General features: G+C 44.0%; 1 protein-coding gene and 1 long non-coding RNA gene across 5 annotated transcripts in view; one reads left to right on the top strand and one right to left on the bottom strand.

The window, feature by feature from the left end:
* The window catches only part of LOC147032153 (uncharacterized), a 72,989-nt gene that overhangs the window by 25,280 nt on the left and 26,867 nt on the right, over nt 1-20,842 (bottom strand). For 3 of the 4 annotated variants that reach the window (XR_015055050.1, XR_015055049.1, XR_015055048.1), the window contains exons 2-3: nt 12,902-12,945; nt 8,989-9,139 (exon numbers count right to left, since the gene is read on the bottom strand). This is a non-coding gene — a long non-coding RNA (uncharacterized LOC147032153). Of the gene's footprint in view, nt 1-8,988; nt 9,140-11,839; nt 12,946-20,842 lie in introns of all 4 variants that reach the window. The other variant, XR_015055051.1, reaches the window with a different exon arrangement.
* GSC (goosecoid homeobox) overlaps nt 1-20,842 on the top strand; it is a 57,431-nt gene that overhangs the window by 31,542 nt on the left and 5,047 nt on the right. The gene's annotated exons all lie outside the window — the stretch shown is intronic.

The raw sequence follows: 20,842 nt of genomic DNA, 5'->3' as shown, positions 1-20,842 counted from the left end.
TTACTTTTGATGTTTTTTTTTAAATATATATTTTTAATAAGGCATACTTGGCTGTGCCTGGATGGCTTTGAGGGTATAGGAGTATCAGCTGAAATTCAAATACGATCCAGGTTCCTCCTGATGACTTCATCTTTGCTTTTTTCCTTGGTTAGGTTCCTTCTGATTACTCCAATGTAGGACTGTACCGAGTTGGTCTTCCATTTGATTTGAATTGAATTTATTTTATTCCCATTCTGAATTCAATTGGAAAATAATAATAAAAAACCTCATGGGTCAGGTGTCCGCTCAAAGCAGGGTTGCATCAAAGCGGGACGTCTTGGGACCCGGTCATCACTTCCAGCAGTTATAAAGTGGCAGTTCTAATTATGTCTCATTAATTACAAAACACACCAGTACACAAACGCCACACAAAATACACCACACAAAACTACACAAACACCACACAAAACAATTTGCAATCTCCGATGGCTCTTTTTCTTGTTATTATTTTATTATTGTTTGGCTCTCGGCGGTGAAGTTTCAACTCTATTATATTTGCCTAATCAGAGTCGCCGATTCGGTTTCTGTTTATAATGATGTTTAATTTGTCATTTTACATTTGTTGTTATAATTGTGATGTATTGGCAAACGTGCACAAGGCACAATGCGGGGAGCGTTGTGGGGGCGTGGAGGTGTGGTGTTGGTGGTCACGTGTCCGCAAGGCTTATAGGTGTTTGTGCCGCTTGAGGCATGTGTCTAGTCTGCAGTAGTGTGCATTCGGATGGGCAATAAACAGAGTTTGACAACCCTCACGACAATCCGAGTCCCGCTGCCCTCCGGACACTACACTGGCGACGAGTCTGTTTCGGATCGACGTGTGCAGAGTGCTTGGTTTCCTCGGTTTTGACTTGGGGTCATTGCCGGAGCAATTGGATTTCAGTGCGCACGAAGCGCCGGGAAAATCAGCGCAGCTCGCGCGGTTCGAGTTCGACCACCTGGCGAGGAGCCCAGGGAAGCGCATCGCGAGTTTCGCGCGGCCGCACGCACAGTCGTCGGTGCGGGTCGTGTCCTGCAGTCAGACATCTCGCCGTCGCCTGCGAATTCGCGTTGAGTGAACGGCAGGACGGCTCGAGGATGGTGGAAGGTCGGGGCACGGCGCACGGACGAGTGCCCGTCTTCGTCGGAGACGACTTAGAATTGTTTTCAGAGCAGTTGGGGTGCTATTTCCACGCGAATTATGTAGACGACGAGAGCAAGCGCAAATCGATCTTGCTCGCCTTGCTATCAACGGAACATTATCGGCTACTAAGTGATTTGGTAGCGCCGGATAAGCCCAGTGACGATGGGCTGTCGTTTAAGGACGTGGTAGAGAAGATGAAAGCCCACATGGCGCCGGAGAAGTCATTGCAGCTGGCTCGATACCAGTTCGATCACCTCGCGAAGGGTGCGGAGGAGTGCGTTGCAGATTTCGTGGCGCGGGTGAAGCATTCGGCCGTGGCCTGCAAGTTCACGGCAGAGGAGCGTCCAGCTCGACTCAGAGATCACTTTATTTCTGGGCTGCAAGATGCGAATATGGTGTCGGCGATTCTGCGAATGCGAAGTATCGACGTTACATTCGACTCGGCGGTCGAGACTGCTTCAGCTGTCGAGCAGACACACAGATGTCCGCGCCATCGCCGGCCAGAACGTGATGGGTGATTCCAGCTGGGGCATGTAGGGTGACCCTGGGGTCCACGCGATGACCCAGGTGCCGCAGTTCACGAGCACGCCTTTTGGTGCGGGCTGTGGCCGCACGCCGCAGCGTGGCCGCGCGGGCAGCGAGGTGAACACACAGGGGTGCTGGGGATGTGGAGGACCGCACCTGCGGCGGGTGTGCCCGTATAAGAACACCATGTGTTTGCATTGTCACAAGGTGGGACATCTGAAGCATGTGTGTCGAATAGCGGGGGCCGCCGTTAAGGTCTTGGATAGCGAGGTGCGGGACGACCCCAGCGACCTGGAGAGCGGCCTGCAGCCAGGGCATAGCGATCCCGGCGGCCCGGAGCAGGAAATGCAACCAATGTTGTGCCTGTTTTCAATTGGTCCGGAGGTGAAAAGACCAACAACAGTGGAGGTCGAGGTGAATGGGGCGCCGATCGTGTTTCAAGTTGACACCGGGGCTGCAGTGTCGCTCATGGGCGAGCGGACTGCTCGTGACCTTCGCGATGTTCACCTGGTCAAGACGACCTTTTCGCTGTGCACGTACACCGGCGAAGCGATTGCACCACTTGCTGTGACAGACGTCTCGGTGGTCTGCCAAGGTCAAAGCGCCCTACTCTCATTGTTTGTGGTATGAGGGGAGGGCCCGCCCTTTTGGGCCGGGACTGGCTGGCTCGCCTCGGGCTAGACTGGATGGCGCCAGCTGGTGGCCTTGGGCAGCCAGGCATGGGGGAGGAGGAAGAGGTGCCTGTTTCGGAGTACGTACCTCCGTTTGGGCCCGGGCCTCCCTCGAGACCCGAGGGCGAGGTTCTGGTGGCAGGAACCGCGACGATGCAACATGGGCTGCCGTTCATTGCTTCCTGCGACGACGATATACGGGTCTGGAGCAACGGGAGCCATGCCAGCGGCGACGGTCTCTCGCGCTCCCGCTGCGCTCTTGATACAGTGCACACCCGTGTCGTGCAGGTGATTTCAGCGGGGGATTGGAGCAAGCCGGTCGCGTTCAAGAAGTTCGCGGAATGCGACCATCGACGGCAAGCAAGTCATCTCAGCGTCGTGACAACCAAGAGGCGTACACACGATGTGATTCATGAATTGCTAATTGTTGTGTGTTTGATTCTCACTGCACGACTGATTCGATTTAGCATTGTTAAAGCAAATGCCGACAGTCCGCGTGTGAGCATAATATGTTTGGTTGGGATCAATCAATGGGATGACCGATATGATCGATATGATGTGAAGAACGTGTGGACGATCGCTGCGAATAAAGAGGTCTTTCTGATCTCCAGCTGCGAGGGCAGTCCACGGTTCGCTACCCTGTCATGCATGGGGATTATACTGGGAGAACGCGCTGTACGTGAGGGGAAGGTTGCATCGGAGCAGACGATGTTTTTGCTGTTGTATGACACTGATATGTCTCCAGGCTACACTGATCGTCCGTGTGGATGTGCATGGTTTTCTCGATTAGGTTTGATGCGCGGTTTTGGTGTGGGACTCAGAGATCGACTCGGAGCCGGGGCAGGTTCGCTGTTCAGCGTCACCCCCACCCCTGATATTGCCAAGGTCAGACGTGTCTGGCGCCATGGAGCGCAAACCTCTGTTCTCGCCAAGGTCAGCCACACTGGCACCGCGGGGCTTGCAGGCTCGGGATGTTTACCTGATTCGGTCCTGTCTGAGGGAGATGTGCCAACTTGTCGACCGGGGGCATTTGATGGTGCCAGGGGAGGTTCCTTGGGGTGTCACCACGACCTCGCAGGTTGGCGTGTAAGCATGAGCTGCCTGGGGGCGCTTCTGCTGCGTAGTGATACTGTGCTCCCCAACTTGCTTCTTTATATCTTTAACACGGCCACATGGATAATGCCATTTTTGGCTCTGGTTGTTTTCTGTGTTGTGGTACCTATGATTTTTGATTAACGTCGCTTTGTTCCGCTTTGTTTTTTTTATACCATAGGTTGCTTTGCCGATGTTGCTTATCATTGTAATGGGCATTTTATACTCGTGTTTTTAGGAGGGAGGAGTGTGGTGTATTGGCAAACGTGCGCAAGGCACAATGCGGGGAGCGTTGTGGGGGCGTGGAGGTGTGGTGTTGGTGGTCACGTGTCCGCAAGGCTTATAGGTGTTTGCGCCGCTTGAGGCGTGTGTCTAGTCTGCAGTCGTGTGCATTCGGACGGGCAATAAACAGAGTTCGACAACCCTCACGACTATCTGAGTCCCACTGCCCTCTGGACACTACAATAATCACCAGAAAAGTGATTAAAAGTGATATCGAGCCATTGTGTGTTTGTGTATTTTGTTGTTGTTTTGTTTGAAGGCTTTGACTGTTAGGAACATTGTTATGCCTCTGTCTGTAAGGAACATCGTTCCGGACTCTGTCTGTAAGGAACATTAAGGGAGGTAAGCAGGCAGCACAGTGCCAGGCAGCTAAAGGTAAAGCAAATAGGGTTTTAGGCTGTATTCGGAGGGGGATCATTTATAAATCAAAAGAGGTGGTGTTAACATTGTACAGGAATTTAGTGAGGGCCACATCTAGAATATTGTGTGCAGTTTTGGTCACTACAGTTCCGGAAGGACATAGATGCCATAGAGAAGGTTCATCATAGGGCTACTTGATTGATTCCAGGCCTAGCTAGACTCAGCTATGAGGAGCGGTTGAAGGAGACAGGGCTTTATTCACTAGAAAGGAGGCAGTTACGAGGAGATATGGTGATGTTTAAGATAATGAAAGGTATACATAAAATAAGTGCAGTTGAATTATTCAACAGGGTAGACAGTGACAGAACCAGGGGCCATAGCCTGAGAGTAAAGAGGGGGAGAGTTAAGACGGTAGTAAAGGCCCTGTCACACCTTGACGTTTTAGCCAGCATATGGCAAGGTCTCAAAATGTATGTAAAACGCTGGCGTACGCTGAACTATTGATGTTTTTTTTAAGTTTTGGGCGTATAATAACGTGTTGGACGTATGCATAATGTATTAGTAACGTACACAGAACGTTTTAATCACATATAGATAACTTATACCAACGAATGCTGAGCGTATTGTCGGCGTTCACAACCTATGCCCAACGATAGTCTAACTTATGCATAGCGCGGCAGCGTATCGCCGACGATCACGTGGCGTAGGTCATTCATACGCTGCGGCTCGACGATTCAAATCATAACCACACCAGACATCGAAGTGTGAAGCCGCTGTCACACCTTGACGTTTTAGCCAGCATATGCCGACGTATGAAAAATTTGCTGAACCAAGCTGGCACACATCGAATACGTTATGGGTCAGTTTTGTATACGTTAATAGCATGCTGGCATACGTCGTAGTATGCTGGAATATGTCATCATACGCCAAGCACGTCGAGAAATTTTCAGCATGTTGAAAATTTCTCGACGTACTCGACGCATGACACACATTCCGCATACGCTGGCATAAGTTGTAGGCACGCTACGCGATCGTTGACACACGTCGACATACGTTACTTGTACGTTACTCATAAGTCGAAACACGTCAATGTAATGGTTAGCGTCAGTGTTCCAGACTTCCTGGTTTTTTTTTTTCTTCGTTATGACAGTGATGTTGACACTTCGATTTCTAGTGCGGTTTTGATTTAAATCGTTGAGCGGCTGCCTATTAATTATATTATTTTATAACCGCAATATAAATTGAAGTGTTAACACACCGTCATACCGAAGAAAAGAAAAAAAAACAGGGAGTCTGGAACACTGACGCTAAACATTACATTGACGTGTTTCGACTTTTGCATAATGTGTGTCAACGATCACGTAACGTGCCTACAACTTATGGCCAGCATTATGCGGAACGTGTGAGTCATACGCTGGCATACGTCGAAAAATTTCAAGCATGGAAAATTTGTCTAACACCTCAGCGTACTATGACGTATGCCAGCGTACAAAGACGTATGCCAGTGTGTTCTTAACATATACAAACTTACCCATAACGTATTCAACGTGTGCCGACGACTCTGGAAGGGACATGTACATGCCGGTGTGTACTCCAGTTATAGCCCAATTTAGCCCAATTTTTGCATACGTCAGGCATACACTGGCTAAATCGTCAAGGTGTGACAGGGCCTTAAGGCAGGGGACTTTCGCTCAGAGAGTAGTCAATGCATGGAATGGTCTCCCTGGAAAGGTAGTGGCAGCAGAAAAGGTAGATAAGTTTAAATTAGAATTAGAGAGGTACCTGGAAGTTATGGAGATAGAGGGGTGTGCCGATGTTGGTAAGACTTTTAGGTAGTTTGAGTATTTATGGGTGATTGTGTATGGAGTGCTGTTGGTGGGGGTCTTGTTAAGGGGGGTTGAGTGGTTGATGTGTGTTTTTAACCAAGCCCATGCCCCCTCTCCGAGGGTAAGAAACGAAAAAAAAAATTACAAAATTAAAATAAAAAATAAAAAATTACAACAAGAAAAAAAAAATACAAAAACAAAACAAACAAAAAAACTACAAAAACAAACAAACAAACAAAAAATTTTCTTTCATTAATTAAAATGATCTTGGGTTGGTGTGGTGTTCACACAGGCATGATGGGCTGAATGGCCTCCACCTGTGTCAGATTTCCTTGTTGAACATGGTTCTGGACTCTGTCTGTGAGGAACATGGTTCTGGACTCTGTCTGTGAGGAACATGGTTCTGGACTCTGTCTGTGAGGAACATGGTTCTGGACTCTGTCTGTGAGGAACATGGTTCTGGACTCTGTCTGTGAGGAACATGGTTCTGGACTCTGTCTGTGAGGAACATGGTTCTGGACTCTGTCTGTGAGGAACATGGTTCTGGACTCTGTCTGTGAGGAACATGGTTCTGGACTCTGTCTGTGAGGAACATGGTTCTGGACTCTGTCTGTGAGGAACATGGTTCTGGACTCTGTCTGTGAGGAACATGGTTCTGGACTCTGTCTGTGAGGAACATGGTTCTGGACTCTGTCTGTGAGGAACATGGTTCTGGACTCTGTCTGTGAGGAACATGGTTCTGGACTCTGTCTGTGAGGAACATGGTTCTGGACTCTGTCTGTGAGGAACATGGTTCTGGACTCTGTCTGTGAGGAACATTGTTATTTAAACAATAAAACCCTCCCCTCTCCCCCCATTTTCATAACATATAACTGCGGATCCTGAAATTGAATTATTCCCACACTGAAACCAACACACTCGACACTTCTGACTGACTAAAATCAGGCTGTCAGTTTTGTCAATCACCTTCGTAGCTCCATTACAAGGCTCTGAAGGAAAACAAACAAAAGTGGAAAAGTGGAAACAAATGTGAATCAATCTGACAATGGAACCTGATGAAGTACAGTGCTCATCACACTCAGCTATGCCTGTACCTCTAGCGTTCTAGCGAGGGAAGGGTATTCCAAGATGGCGGCTGCATGGCCCCAGAAGTGCATGCTGCAGGTTCGCTCCAGTTATAGATACAGCTCAGTGGGTGATGCACACTGATGTCTGCATATTATCTCACTGATCTGTGTACGTGCATTTTGCTTTCTGGAGAAACTCTTTTATATATTCTCCCTAAAAAAACCCCAACGGAAACAAGAAAAAAAGACATTAAAAAAAATACACCCGAGCGGGATTGACGGCCAGCTCGGATACAAAACTTGATGCAACCGAGTGTTAATCAACCTTCGCCACTACAGAAAGTGAAAACAGAATTCAAATTGAATTTAAAATAAACGCGTGAGGCCGCTCGAAGCAAAAATCTCCATATTCTAGGAATCATTCCCAACATCATTATACAATTTTCAAACCCACGTTTATAGCCGTGAAATAAATACTCTAAGTGTGTGCATTTAATGGCTGTATCCAGGACAGAGCTGGACACCAACTAAAAAGGACCCTCGGACCACCAAGAAGCTCAATCACTCGCTGTCTGCACGTCTGTGCAGCGTCACGTGACCAGCCAGCTCGCCGTCGGATGAAATGCCCGAACAAAATCTTAAAACCGGAATTATTTCACATACTTGTAGAGCACATCCCCAAACCATCTAAAATATAAACATTAATCCCACAGACGCTACGAATAATAAGTCCCTCAGGAGGACAGGTTACGAGGTGAAGCGGTTAACGGAAAGCATGTGCTGTCCATTCCAGAATCTCATGGTTATTTGAATTGAATATATTTTCCTCATGAAAAGTGTGTTTCTGAGCGGATTTGCACGAAAATTATCTTCATTAAATGTGTAGCTACACCAGAAGGTCCCAAAAGTGAAAACAGAAATCGACTAGAACTTAAGACAGCCTCGTTATCTCTTCTTCTTCTTTCGGCTGCTCCCGTTAGGGGTCGCCACAGCGGATCATCCGTATGATCCGCATAGTGATTTGGCACATGTTTTACGCCGGATGCCCTTCCTGACGTAACCCTGGTCACCTCTTACGACACAGGGATATGGTACACCTATTTTAACCGGGGAATACACCGGCCCAGTACACTGGTACTCACTTTGCCGACCTCGGAAGGATGAGAGGGTGAGTCAACCCCCTGGTGTATTAATTCAGTGGCCCAACGGGGCTTGAACTCAGGACCTTTTGGATCCCAAGCCACTGCCCTAACCACTGCACCAACACCAGGCTTATCGTTAAGACAGCCTCGTTATATGTCATGGAAACGGATGGAAAGCCATGGAAGCTCCCCCTTGCTGCAATGCATTCCACACAGACCGAAGATATAAACATTCAATTTTCACAAAACTTGATGTAACCGAATGTAAATCAACCTTAATGACTATGAAAAGTGAAAACAGAATTTAAATTGAATTTAAAATAACCGCGCGAAGCCGTGTTGAAGTCAGCGGACCTCGCGTTGCCCAATAAACAGGGCCAGACGACAGAGGTAACGATAAACTAGTTGGTCGAATTAAATCTTCTTAATAATCCAAATGAAACACAAAATGCATTATAGCTGTCCGATACTTCCTTATAGGCCATTCGACCAATCGGTCATTTTGCACTTGATGACCCTGTAACCTTGACCCCGAGGTGACAATGTGAAAAAGGGCTCAAACGATCTATAGAGGGCGACTAGCTTTATCATCGTGTCAAGTTAGAACTAAATCGGCCGAGACGTCTCGGAGGAGATAGAAAAATAAAAATTGTGGACGGACGGATGGACAGACGGACGGATCTGAGGACATCGAACAGTTATCTTAGGTCAGCGAGCTAACCGAATAAAAAGTAAAAACATAGAGGGTTGAAATCTCAAAAAAAAACAACCAAACAAGGTAAAAATGACACCACATTATGATCCCACAATACGACACCACAATGCTCTTATGAATTACCATCTCAACATCTTTTGATATTTTACCTTTGTTCTGGGATTGTGATGGATGAAGAGGAAGAATGAAGAAGAAGAATAATGAAGAATGACACCACATTACGATGCCATGATATGACCCCACCATCCTCTTCTGGTTTAGCATTACCATATATTTTGACATTCTACTTTTGTTGTGGGCCTGTGATGAATGAAGAAGAAGAACAACAATGAGGAATGACACCACATTACGATGCCACAATACAACACAACAATCCTCTTCTGGTTTAGCATCACAATCTCTTTTGACATTGTTCCATTTGAGGGTTATCTCGGGATGAAATTGTTATTTGTCACAAGTAAGGGGCACACAATTAATTCTGATTTTAACACAAAATCATTGCCACATTCTGATAACCAAAAGATGTACGCATGCCTACACACGTGACTAAGTGGTTTGCTACAAATGGCCACATGTGGTCAGCTGTCCCTCTTGGCTTGAGAAGGCTTCTGGACCACAAGCAAAACGTCGCCTGAGGACGACTCTCTTTCCTGTTAGTTAAAAAATTGGGGAGTTGAGTTTACTTGGACTTTGTTCGATCAATTGGTTGTCTGTACTGTGTTGCTGAACGATGTATTGTCCCAACCACATAAATTTAATGTCGTGTGTATGTATGTATGTATGTATGTATGTATGTATGTATATATATATATATATATATATATATATATATATATATATATATATATATATATATACATACAGTATATACCTCAGTTAATTAACACAAATTTGATTACTGCTCAAGTGTCCTTTGAATGCATTTGTATTACAAATTTCGAAAAGTAAAGTTTACAAGCTTTTATTTTTCTAAATATTTTTACCCAATCAGGAGGTGATGGTTGAAAATAATGTTTATCATATATTTTAACGAAAATGGCTGAAAGAAAGGGATATTTTTATTGGATTAATTTGTTACCTCTTAATATGTGTTTCAATTAACTTTCTGTTGAATTTAGCATCGCCAGAGATCGAGTGGTTGGATAGCAGCTTATCATTCCCTGAATCCCACTGTGTTGTTTCACTATTAAATGTGCTATCTTTTCTCTAAATTTCCCCCCTATGAAGCATGGTGGTGGTGTTGTTGTTGAATGGACTAGTTCCACATTACGCTCTGTGTAGGACGTCACGTGGCCAGTCGCCATGCCTTGGTTGATTCATGCCCATTTTGCCAATTGGTTTTGAATCTGAGGGTTTGTCTGGAAAGATAACGACCTTCGTGACAACTACATGATGTGGACTCTGTGATATCACTCGACCAACCGTGCGCCAATTGGTTGGTTCATGCCTGTCTGAGCAAAGGACATTTATAGTTCTCCGGCGGTGTGAGAAGAACAGTTGGAAAGAATGGTGGTGGCAGGGGGGTTTTCATTCCACCCCCCCTCCCTCCCTTCACCAAGAGGGTTTTCCACCTTAGATGACTTCCATGTGAAGATGGATAAATAGCTTATCATGGCATTTGGTGGGGCACACCTTCTGGAAGTAAACATGATTATCACTAAAAACTATTCAGTCATTCTGTCCAACGTATGATCACATTTTTGAACAGTCGCTACTGTGGTTTAATACTATAAAAAAAACAGCTGTTTTTACAGCCATTTTTCCCTGCTGAGCAGGGGATAGCTTTTCTTGAGGCAATGTTTTATGGCCGGATGCCCTTCCTGATGCCAACCCTGGTTGCCTCTTACGACACACAGGGATATGGTACACCCATTCTAACCGGGGCATACACCGGGACTAGGACACTGGTACTCATTTTGCCGACCTCGGAAGGATGACAGGCTGAGTCAACCTCCTGGTGTAAATTCAGTAGTGAACAGGGCTTGAACTCAGGACCCTAGGATCCCACGCCAACACCCTAACCACTAAGCCAACACCAGGCTATGTTGTTTAATACTATAATAAGAAGATATTTGGAGGAAACACGATGTCCTTGAGGTATTCTATGCTTTTATCGCATCCCCCCACAGATTCACGGATCCGAGCCATCTCAACTTGCTCAGTCACGAGCTAGGCCATTATGGTCTTTCTCTAATACAGGTGCTCAAATTAGTTTTTATGCAAAAATGATGCATCCCATTGTGTCAATTTTTTTCACTCTCAAATTATATTGTTGCGGGCCAGCGGCGTCAGGTGAGAAGACTACGTTGATTCCCACCAGACTCCCCGGCATCGTAGGCCATCGTTCACAGATAATTCCGTGATGCGGCGGGTCGCTAAACCGACCGTGGATGCCAATAACTCAACCGCGTGACCTCGGGTCCTCCCGCCTATGGAATCGGGTTACCTAATTAACCACACGGTTTAACCACTGGGGAATCACGCCCTCGGTTCGCCTTGTCCGAACCGGATCACTCTACCGGATCGGATCACCTTTCCGGATCGGATGCAGCCCAGCGATACTGCCAAGGACGTACCGGCTGAAGGAACGGACCGTTGGGAATAAAGACCAGGCTAAACCTGGATTCGAACCATGCTGGACCAATGAGGGAAAAGACAAAGGTGAGCTGGGAACATTTCTACAACAATTATTTATTTACAGCAAGCGAGGAAAAGCATGTGGCACAGCAAAGGTTTATTGGGTATGTAGTGCAGGGAAAGAGGAGAAGGGTATGGGGGGTGCGACAATTATACAAGCAACTTACTAAAGCAGACACAGTGCAGACTTGACGTGAGATTATTCACAGGAACAACAATAAAATATCTTCTACAGGCTTACTTAACAGACAGGCGCCAGCACACCCAGACACACAGACACACACAGAAAAAGAAGAAACTTCAATGCAAAAAAGGACTTTTGCAGCCAGGGAGGGAGGGGGTTGAGGTTATAGTTTTTGGTACCTTGGTGTTTCGGGGGAGGGATGCTCCGTGGTGCTGCACCCGACAATAGCCACGTTGGTCTGGCCACAGACGCACGTGTGGAGATCGTGTTCCGAACAGGAGGAGCTTGAGTAGAGAAGAGAGGAATCCAGAGGGTGAGGGAAGAGCAGTAGGTGGGACCAGGCAGGAGGCTTGGTCGAGAAGCAGGAAGCGAGGTCGTGTGGGTGGAGATGAGGAACAGAAGGCAGGCCGTCGAGGCGAGACGTGGGCGGAGTCAAGTAGCAGGAACACTCCGCATGAATAACACCCACACCGAACACAACACTTCTACTACACGGAGGATTTCTCCGTGTTTTATAGAGCCCAGAGGTCGGGGAGGGCCATGCCGAATCCGACGTCATCGCCTGAGATAGCGTTCAGACTGGCCCCGACGCTCACGTGGTCCGCCATCCTGTGCCAGGTTTCGGCCAGACGCTGATATAGCACGCCCACCGAGGTGCAAAAGCGTACGTGACACGCCACACATGTCTGGCCTCGGGTAGACGGTGGAAGCTCAAAGCGCCAGACTACTCCATAGTGCACGTTGGGATTTTGCCTCAGAAGTGATCATTGGGGAGGGTACCATGGGTTGTCATGCTGTGTTTAGCGAGACGAGGGGCAAGCGGGGCAAATTTACCTCAGAAAAGAAAAGGTGGGAATAAAATAAAAGGGAAAATGATTTAATAATCCAAACTAATAACCCATCGCAATGCACTCCCTTGTCCTCACACTACACAAAAGGAAGGGGTCTATCTGCACGTATATTAATGGCACAACTGACTCGGGACAACTATCCGTTGTATGCATGTGGTTCCCAGAACCGGAACAATATGTATATTGTTGATGGATTATTGTAACTTACATCTTGGGGCATCATATGTGATTTCTCTTGGTCATGGCGTCAAGTGTGGCATGTGATATTGCTCCCAACACCCTTATGACCCAATTGTGACCTTTATTCGACATATAGCCCCATTCCCAATGGTCGCTACCATTGTTTAATACTCAGCTGAGGGGAATTTGAAGAAAATTGGACATCCTTACACATGGGGGGTGTGTAGTCGAAGAGTCGCTGGTCCGCACACCGACTGGAAGTAAAAAAAACAAAAAACATATTATAACCAGTTATCCAGTTCCGTCAAGTCATAGCCGGCTTCTGGTGACATTCATGATCAGATTTCTCTGAACATCCCTATCCTGCAATGCTTTCTGAAGTTCTGGCAGACAGCTTGGTTGCAGAATTTACTATATCCATGCAGCGCACGCACGCACGCACACACACACACACACACACACACACACACACACACACACACACACACACACACACACACACACGGTCTGCTTATTCCTCTTCTTCCCTCGATCAACCATAATCAGCATGGTAGACTTCTCCATACTTTGTTTTCTGCATGCACTATCTGTCCAACCAAAGTATGACCGTTTCTGTTTTAGCATCAGCGCTTCTAATGTACTGTATTTACAAACAAGGTGGTCTAATTTCTTCAAGCATCGATTTGTTTGTTCTTCTTGCAGTCCATGGAATTTTTAACATTGGTGTCCAACACCAGATTTCAAAACTGTCAACCTTCCTTTCTGTCCTTTTTCACTGTCCCCAACTCACATCTATACATTTCTACTTCGTATTGGAAATCGCAAAGCATTAACCAGCTTCCTCTTGGTTTATATTGTTACATCTCTTTCTCTTTTCAGATCTGTGTCAATCTTGACATTGCTGTTGGTCCCAATGGTAACCATCTCTGAATTTCCCCTCGACATTCTCTACTCACTTTAATCTTAGAACCAAGGAAGATGAAACTTTCCACTATTCCCACGTGATCGTCTCCCATTTTGAACACATCGATCTTCTCACTTGACAGGATTTTAGTTTATTTTCGGTTTAAATAAAGACCAGCTTTTTTCACTTTCCTTATTCACTGTCTGTAGCAGCTTTTGCAAGTTCTCTTTATTTTCTGCCATCAGAGTGGTATTATCAGCACACACATTCGGTTGTTGACACATCTGACTCCAGCCTCTGTCATCCAAGTTTAATTTTTTCATCAACATTATTGTGACCACGACTCAATCAGTCAGTTCTGTCCTATGATAATGGTGGAATAATAATAGTATTAACATGGAAAGGAGGGAGGGGGTTGTGGTGTAGAGGTACACACACTCACCTCTAAGCTGTCTAGCCTGGGTTTGTTGTGGGGTTTGTTTGTTTGTGTGTTTATACATTTGAATCCCGACCCAGCTATAAATTGTTGTCCTAGTGTTTCACAGGCAGGTGATTCATCAATGTGTGTGCCATCCCACATAATTAGTTGATGGACATTAAAGATCCCATGGTGTCCTTCCCGTAGAGTGGGTTAGTACTGCAGCATAGCAAACCAATTGTTTAAATTTGCATAAAAGCACCAAAATTGGTACATATGTTGACTTATGTATTCTGAACAATTCTGGATATGGAGCCACTCGAGATTTTGCCTTGGTCAGCTTTGGCTGACCAAGGCACAATCTCGGGTGGCTCCATATCTAGAATTGTTCGGAATACATTATTCTACATATGTACCAATTTTGGTGCCTTTATGCAAATTAGAACACTTGATCTGAAATATCAGACTACGCTGCTGGACTTGGTGAGCTATCGTCGGCACCATGGCCAAATTTTCAATTCCTGCCCTAACCTTCGTTGAACATCGTCTGATCAACCAGTTGGTGAAAAAATTGTGCCAATCTTCCTCCATCCAATCCCACAAGAACGAGAAAAATTGTCGTCGTTAAAAAGAAGACGAAGATTATTAACACACTGCTGTCCCCATTATGCATATGTGCATATGCACATTACCCAACTCCATTACAATATAACTTAGAAGTGGGTTACTTGCCTTTGAACTGTCTGGTCTGGGTTCAATTAATGACCCAATGATAAACTGTCACCGTGACACATCATACGCAGATTGTTGCATCAATGAGTTTTTCAATCCCATACGTAAATGCCATCCATCGGATGGGATGTTAAGCTGGGTATTCCATTTTCAAGCATTCGTTTCAACAGAACATGGTATCTTTCACAAGAGTAGACGATTGTGAGTGAGTCGAGCGTATACCTTGTCGAGGCTCGTATGAGAGCTAACACACAATGCACAGCAAGGGGGGAGGGGCAAGAGACGAGTGGGGCGGGAGAGGGAAGAACAAAACAGTGGGGAACAGACACATGAGGAGTTCTGTGGAAGGGAGAGGTATTGGTTGGGGAACATTGGGTGGGTATACAAGATGGACATTACAGGGACTTTCAGGAAGGAAAGCATGAAATTTGAAGGAGGTGGGTTTGGGGTGGATTAACGTGGGTAGAAAAGATCGAGGATTAGGATGGGGGATGATAAGAGGTGGTGGTGAACAGCTGTTTTGAAGGCCTGGAGGGAAGAATGGGATTGAATAGAGTGAGGGAGTTTATTCCAAATGCGGGAAAAAGAGGAATGAAAGAGTGAAAATAGTCAACTGTGTGGAACAGGTCCATACAAATGATCCAGTTGTGCTCGTGATATTTGAGTCAGTCAATGACCATTTTTGTGTCATTATGTTGTTCTCGCAAATGCACTGAGTGACCAACTGGAACCGCTCCATAAACATTGCCATTGTGCAAGAGAATACACTTGAGGTTGCTCTTAGAGGTATCCACAAATAATCTCCATTCTGTTGGATTATACGAAGTAACACCTAATTGCCTGAGAAGACCTGGGATATCATGACAGTAAACAAACTGCTTGTCTTCTGAGAAAAAGGCGACAAAATCTGGTCCCGCTTTCGGAAATATGAAACATTTGCAGAGTGGTCAAGTAGATTTTTCTCTTGCAGCCTGGAGGCTAATACCTCGGCTGCTTTCTTGGAGAGCCCCAAATCATGCACTAAGTCATTCAATTCCGGTTGGCTAAAGTGCTGAGGAGCTGATGACTGGTTGGTATCAGATGAGGAGGCTTCGGATTCTGAAACCATTTCTTGAAGCCCGTCATCACAACCCTCGTGCTCTTGCTGATCATGTTCACTGCCTTCATCTTCAGATAAGACAAAACCATTAAAGACTGGAACAGGGAGTTCCTCAGAGTGCGGAGTAGGTCGAATTGCTGAGGGAATACAGGGATAGGAGATCTTTTGCCGGTTTTTCTTGCCGACACCCTTTGTGTTGACCAGGCAAAAATAGCATTCAGTTAAGTGGTCCTTGGGTTCTCGCCAAACCATGGCAACTCCAAAAGGCAGACCCTTTCGTTTTCCTTTTGTCCAGTCACGAAGCATTTCCTCACAATTATGACATACAATTTGAGGAGCCCATTTCTTGTCTTGGTCGCCAAGGGGAACATCAAAATAGGCTGTATAGGCACGCCTTACAAACGATGTTATATTGCGCTTTTGACGAAGTAGTGTGTAGCAGCCACATACATAACAGAATGCATCAGGATTATTTACACATTTACGTCTTCTTGAAGAAGCCATAATCAGATCTGAAACAAAGAAATACATAAAGTTAAAGAATATATATCAATAAAGATAAATAAATATCAATAAAGATAAAGAAAATTGATGTGAAATAAATCGTGAGTAAATCATTAGCAGCAAAACGAATACGGTCTATAGTTATTTAGCAGTTTTAATAGCAGTTTAAGTTTAGCATTTAGCATCGTATATTTCCACTAAAGTCCGAAATCACACCCCGAGTTCTCAAGTTATCCCAAGTGCAAATAGCAATGGGTGTCCTTTTTTGCGAAAATCGCAAGTTTCAAATTGCATGAAAACTAGAGCATGTAGAGGAAAACCGATTTCAGATTTGAAATCAGCGTTGAAAAAATACATAGAAAAAGTTTAAAAATCTCATGCAACAGATAAAAAAAAATGTTCCCCAGTGTTATCTATCTATATATTACTAAAACTCTCATCTTGTATGTATGTATGAATGTATGAATGTATGTATGTATGTTCCCGAAATACAGACAAAACGGTACACGATAGCCTAAAGATTTTAGGGCCACCTTACTCACCATTCACCTGTGGTGTGCAGTTTCAAGTTTTGTTAAAATCGGGCAACGGAAAAAATATTTAAAAATCAATTCCCGATTTAGTCAAGTACTCTTCGGGAGAATTTGATCAATGCAAACAACATCAGTGGTATAGTTCGCTGGAGCTATGTTTTTTTTTTTCTTGAAATTATTTATTTAAAAATCTCAAACATTTCGTATAGGCAAATAACGATTTATTTTTAAGCATAAAATAAACATCGCCATTTTGATCGAATACTTCCGTGTTCATGAATAAATAAAATTGTGTTTAGAAGATTACGCACAATAATTTCTTCGACTTTCTTCTCTCCGTTTTTTTTTTTTCACATTGACGCGCAATATCAAGTTTCGTTCAAATCGGGCAATGAAAAAAATTCTTAAAACATCAATTCCCGATTCAGTCAAGTACTTTTCGGGAGTATTTGATCAATGCAAACAACCTCAGTAGTATAGTTCGCTGGAGCTATCTTTTATTTATTTTTTGGAAATGATTTTTTTTTTATCAACCACTGTCACAATGGGAACCCAACCGGTTCACGGGTCGTCTACTGTACTACTACTCGGGTTCTCTTCCAAAAGGCAGACTCATTGCTGCCAAAGCTTCCTCACAGCAAGGATTACACTGGGTGACTTGCAGTGGCAGTTCGGGCATATTTCCAGTCACATCAGATACACTCCTCTTCGCGATGGGCACCCTGGGATTTTTTTTAATTATCACCAACCAGTGCTAGCATACGGGATGCCCAGTTTAATGTCCAGCTTGTATATATTATGAATAATTGCTTGGTGGTGCAAAAAAGAACAGACATTGCCGAAGGTTTTCGTCTTGCAGTCGTCAGGGCACCCACAAGAATACAGGATATATATATATATATATATATATATATATATATATATATATATATATATATATATATATATATATATATATATATATCGACTCAAAACAATTTATGTTCAGACATGATTCCTTGGGTCTTCAGACTGCTGCTGACATCAATATTTGTCATGGTTATGTGGCAGCGAGGGAACCGAAGACTTCCCACAATGCTGCAGCAGGGTCAAAACAAGTGAAGTGTTTGCATAAGCTCTTTTTGTTTACAAAGAACAGGAGCTTGTGTGTGTATAAATGTGGCTTCAATAATGTGTAAATGTGCCACACTATGTGCATGAGCACGCGTTTTGCCGTACTCCATTTTTGAACGCAACCACAATCTACTTTCTTCCCACCCTTCCGCGATTGATCCTTTGAGGATGGGAGTCACCTAAAACCCTCCCCAATATATTTTTAAACAAAGAAAAATGTGTGATCCATGTATGTACAAAAGCATTTAAAACACAATGCAAGTAATGCTTGCGTTTAATCCCCCTGAAAGCAATAGTAGAACTGTATATAAATACTCTTCCTCCCTTTGACCACCAACCTCAGAAGAGAAAGATCATTCTGGGCTTTAATCCATTTAATACCACTCAAATTTCAAAGGTTCTGCATAATTTCTCATCTCCCATTATGATGATGATGACATATTTTCTAATACTAGCCAAGTACCCGCCCTACAGGCGATCTTGTTCCAAGCATGCACCACGTTCTTCTGAGACATACCTTTATTTGGGTGGTGTGGAGTCAACTGACAGCTGCCAGAATAACTCCCCCAAAAAAGATAACCCGGGTTATGTGCATGAAGCAAAAATATACTTACTACTTATAATTCAAAACACTTCACTGCACTGGATAATGTGGTGACAGGAATACTATACTGCATTGTAAAGGGTGGAAACTTGTAAGCGCCACCTGGAGGCGGTGCTACACGATACACATTTACCTACAGAATTTACGTGCCCCCCCTCCTCTCTGCCCCCCCCCCAAAACCGCCAGCAAAGACACCCTTATACACTAATTGGGATCATGCTGATCCTACATAGCAAGTCTGGATGTAATTGGCCCAGAACTGTAGGAGCAGCATGACAAACAAACAAACACAAAAACAAGAAGCTGTCGTGCAGAGCACGACACTTACTAAATCCATAAGACAAATTTGACCTCAAGAACAATTGGTGGTTGCATTCAATGACCAAATATGCAACTCCTCTTCAAATTTCAAGTGAATCGGATGAAAATTGATAATTTCAGAATTTCGGCCTATGTTGACCTTTTGGTCTATGTTGGCCTCAAAAATAATTGATGGATGAATTCAGTGACCTGATTTGCAAATCCTCAAATTTCAAGTCAATGGGACAAAAATTTAGGATTTTAGAAATACCACCATAGTTGTTGACCTTGGGCCTAAGTTGACCTTTTGGTCTATGATAACCTCAAGAATTATTGGCTCGTTGAATTCAGTGACCTGAAATGTAAATCCTGTTCAAATTTCAAGTCAATTGGATGAAAATTAAAGATTTTAGAAATCTCGCCTAAGTTGTTGACCTTTGGTCAATGTTGACCTTTTGACCTCAAAAACAATAAGCTCATTGCTTATGACAAACTCTACCATGTGGTGAAGTTTCGTGAAGATCGGTTTAGAATTGTGACATGTAGGCGATAAACAAACAGACAAACAGACAGACAGAATAACAAAATCGACAAAATTCTTCGATTTTGCAAGTAACAAACAAAGAAGAAAAAGACATCGTGCAGAGCATGATATTCGCAAAATCCACCCCTCTCCAAAGATTGCCATGGATACAACAAATTGTCCATTTCCTAAAGATTAAAATTGGCAATCTTAAGCAAAGCTCAGGTGAATCAGAAGAAAATTGATTTTAAAAAAAAGATATATATTTTTCAGATTGAAATTTAATGATTTTAGAAGTTTGACCTTGAGTTGACCTTTGACCTGTTGACCTTAAAAATAGTTGGTTTTCAAATTCAGTGATGCCCTGTGTAATTGCTGCTTAATATTCAGGTTAATCCAATGTAAATTGCTGATTTTTCAGTTGAAAATTGATTTTAGGTGTTTGCCCTTGAGTTTACCTTTGACCTTTTGATCTCAAATATAGTTAGTTTCCCAATTCAGTAATCCACTTTGCAGTTGTTTAATATTCAAGTCAATCGGATGAAAATTGACGATTTTTTTCAGAAAAAAATTTGATGCTTTTAGGAAGTTTGCCCTTGATTTGACCTTTGACCTTTGGACCTCAAAAATAGTTGTTTTCACAATTAAGTGATGGACGATGCAAATCCTTTTCAACTCTCAATAAGATGTAAATTGATGATTTTGGAAGTTTTACCTTGAGTTGACCTTTGACCTTTTGATCTCAAAAATAGTTGGTTTCCCAATTCAGTAATGCACTATGCAATTGCTGTTTAATTTTCATGTCAAAATGATGAAAAATGACGATTTTTAGAAATTGAACCCCAAGATGATCTTTGACCTTTGACTTCAAAATCAATAGGCTTCTCATTTGAGACTACTTCTTCAAGCTCAGTGAAGTTTCGTGGAGATCAGTTTAAAATTGTGGCCTGTCGGTGAATGACAGACAAGCAATCAGATAAACAGACAGACAGAATAACAAAATCGACTCACCAATATACTTGAAAAATCTTCGATTTTCCAATTAACAAACAGGTTCCGTGGAATTACAGAAAGGATTCATGCAAATTATTAAAATTTCACATTGTCTGTGGATTTTAGTTCTCAGATCTCTTTCACATATGTCTGGTGTTGGTTTAATGGTTAGGGTGGTGGGCCTAGGATCCTGAGTTCAAATGCCACTCCACTGTTGAATTAATACCAGGTGGGGTTGACTCTGCCTGTCTTCCTTCCGAGGTTGGCAAAATAAGTGCCAGCTTGCTGGTATCCTGTGTCAGAGTGGCGACCAGTCCAGGATTGTGTCCAATAGCCAAGGAGACTGCTTTGGCAGCACCAATGCTCTGCACAGAGTACATTCCTGATTGATGGATGGATCTCTTTCACACTTTCCGTCCTCGATCACA

The sequence above is a fragment of the Eptatretus burgeri genome, chromosome 2, assembly GCF_056783735.1.
Source record: "Eptatretus burgeri isolate ZD-2024b chromosome 2, Ebu_testis_v1, whole genome shotgun sequence".
NCBI lineage: Eukaryota > Metazoa > Chordata > Myxini > Myxiniformes > Myxinidae > Eptatretus > Eptatretus burgeri.
Note: the sequence above shows the minus strand (reverse complement) of the source record. Positions and strands in the feature narration are given on the sequence as shown.